Genomic DNA, 3,508 nt, shown 5'->3' with positions numbered 1-3,508 from the left:
CAAGTGGCAGAACCTGAACTGGAAAGGGTAGTATGGTGCCCTTTCCATTGCTTTACATTTCCTTGTAAATGTCAAGAGCAGCTGAATGTTAGTATTATTTTCAAACTCCAAAGTGACTTTTCAGCAATTGGGGTTGTTGTCTGAAATGTTTTTTAATGGCTTGTCTTATGTCTTTCCCTCACAGGAAAAGAAAAACATGACACATAGCCGTGGTTGAAGAAGACATGTACTTTCATCTGAGAAGACATCTGAAAATATTCTGGTCACCATTAAACTATATCCAATTTTTAAGCTGTTTATTTTTTAAGCTAGGGCTGCTTTTACAGATAAAGTTTAAAAGGTCTGGCATTGTTGACATATATTTTACATTACCCTTTGTTTTTGGAAGAACCAGATATTCCCAATGTTAGTGTAGTCATATTTTTTTTGATTAATTGTTATGTGGCAGTTGCATGTACTACATTTTTAAGTTGTCATAATAACCTGGTGAGAGAAGTACTGTTATTATTTGACTTTTGTAGATGAGAAAATTGATACAGAAAAGTTAAGTGACTTGCCCAAGTTTATACAGCTAACAAGTAGGAATACTGAGATTTAAACTATGATGGACTTGTTTCAGAGCCCATGTTTTTAACCACAACATTATAGTGACCCGTCTTGGCACTGCACTGATGAGGTGTGTGATCTTTCTAAGGTCACCTACTGGTTTTAGTTTTCAGATTCATTTATGAGAAGGAGAATGCATGGGATAATTTATTTACTGAGCAGTATTCCTTGTATGCATATATGTCTTTATTTAATCCTCACAAGAACCCTAGACATGATAGAATTATTATCATCCTTATGTTACGTATGGGAAAATTAGAACTTAGAGAGTTCAAGTAACTACTAAAGGTGACATAATTGGTGTAAGAACTGGGAATTACCGCCAAGATTTCAATCACTATGCTTTACTGTCTTTCTTTTTTAGGGGCTTATGCTGCCTTCAAATTCTATACATTGAATCCTGGCTTTTTATTTTAGAATCGTAATGGCAATATGTTTGTTTCATAAAACCTTTCATTTAGAATTCATCCAAGAAGTGCCTTAGTCTACTTATAGCTGCAAATATTGAGGAGCCATTAGCACAGATAACAGCAATCTTAACAATGAAACATTGTGCTATTAATATTAAATTATTATTTTTTTGAGGAGTCACATGTGTAGCAAACAGGATGTAACCGGACATGTCAGGCAAGCTGTTGCTAACCCTGAAGACTACAAGGGATTAAATTCTCATTATTACTCAGAGTTAGTCCCCAAATATCTGTGTATGTTCAGTTTCTTCAGTTTGGCAGGAAGTTTTAAAGAACTAAACAGCATGCCCTTCCGCCTGTGGCATATTCATAAGCTATTTTTGGGTGAGTCATCGGAATTCTGTGGTTTGTATCCTGAAGGGGGAGAGGAGACTCTGTATGTTTAGCCTTTTTTTTTGAAACAGCCAGTTGAAAAAAAAAAATCTTTGATAAAAGTTCAACATTAGGTAAGAAATATCTGCAGCAGGATCTTTCCATTGTGATAAATATTCCTCTCATGTTCACATCTCTGGGAATATTATACAAGTTTAATTATTTGACCTGTGCATATTCATGGCTTGACCTAGTGCACACAGACGCTCTGGTCTGGTGTTTAGCTGAGGCAGTTCACGGGGAATAAACAACTGGCTAAACGAGTCTTCTTCTGTTCTTCAAATCAATGCTCTAAGCTGGATAGAGTTGTGGACATTTATGAAAATACAAAGACCAAGCCAAACCTTTTGAGGCCTGTTGGGTAATATAACTAATACTGTAATTGTCGATTATGATTAAATATTTGTAATGGTAAAAAAGAAGTGGGTGAAAATTGACAGTCTTTCTCTTTGTAACAACAAGAGAGCCTAAGCGGGAATTCCAGTAATTAATACATATTTTCCTATCTCATCAGGAAAAGGAACTGATCGTTAGTGGAAGAAGGAAGAAATACAAGTCTGTTGGGTATTTAGTATATGCCAGATGCTGTACTAGGGCTCAAAGAAAATTCCATAGAGACCATTTAGATCTGGCGAACATACTACTTTCAGAAACTGAAGCGAGTCTGTGGTCTACATCATCAGTAGTCCATAAGACAGAGATTTAAGAAAGGAAATGGTGGTATTTAACATCCATGTTCAATTACAGTTATCCATATGATATGACCGACTGATTTGTAACTGTCAACAGACATATTCATAGAGGACAATTTCAAGTTAATCTTCAAAATGGGAGAGTTAAATGATGCCTTTTTAAAAAATAAAGAGTGACTACTCTTTGGTCCTTAAAATGATGTTAGATGGATCATGGATTAGGCATTAAATGGCACTAAAACACATAATGAGAAAATACTCTTTTTTAAATTCCCTCTCAATTTTCTGAATATGTCAAGCAGGAAGTTTCAGTGTGGTATTAGTGAAATTTTAGCTCTTCTCAGGGCAGGCAACATCTCCCTTCATAACACTTCTTTTTAGAATCACATTTTATTATGTTTTATTTCTGGCAAGTGAAATTGGTTTCCATTTATATGGAGTAGACATTAAAATGTATTCATATGAAATATTAATTAATTTAAAAATATTAACTAAATAATACATGTAGTGAGCTGAATGGACAATGGACACTACCCTGAAGAAATTATCCACTGTGTAAAACTTCACAATTTTAGTGATTGAGAGGCAGATGGTTTCATAAATGAAAACAAAAAATAGAGGTTTGTTTAAGATCTACCTGCTTGACCAGAGCAGCTGTGTTCAAAGTGTGGTCCATAGACAAATTATGGTCTATGAACTTTTTGCCTGTCTGCAAAAAATAAATATAGAACTCCTGAGTAACCATTTAGAAACTGTTATAGCTTTTATGGCTTATAGCTTATTGCTTTGATATCCAGTTGCACGAAATATTTTTCTAGTAATTATTTTTGGTATTTTACAAAAGGGTCATTCTGTGATAAATTAGGGGAAAACCTAATGATTTGAGAGGGATTGATATAAAAGATATGTTTAGAAGAAGAACAAAACTAAGAAAAGTGGTAGTCTAAGCAGTTATGGAAAAAGAACATGCATTGGCAGAAAGTATGCAGTCATCACAGGATCTAGAAAACAGGAGGAAAGAGACTAAGATGGTACCTCTGTAAAGATTAGAACTGTCACAATTATCTTATAGTTGTATCCCAAGGATCCAGTGTAGGTCTTGTCATATAATCAGCATTTGATAAATATCTGTGGAGTGAATGAAGAAGTAAATGAATCAATGAATGAGCTATGGTGCTTGGCAAGTAGGTCTAATGCAATCACCAGAGAAAACGCTCTATTATATGGCAGTAATAGTTCATCATGCTTTTCCATTTCATAACACTCTCTAACACTCCCTTTTTTTCTGGATATATAAATATCAAGTGAATTTCCAAGTATGTATTAATTAGCTTGTCAGTGAATCTTGATTCCAAAAAGGTGGTGCCT

Source organism: Colobus angolensis, unplaced genomic scaffold (genome assembly GCF_000951035.1).
Source record: "Colobus angolensis palliatus isolate OR3802 unplaced genomic scaffold, Cang.pa_1.0 Scaffold86, whole genome shotgun sequence".
Taxonomy (NCBI): domain Eukaryota; kingdom Metazoa; phylum Chordata; class Mammalia; order Primates; family Cercopithecidae; genus Colobus; species Colobus angolensis.
This window is presented reverse-complemented; position numbering follows the sequence as displayed.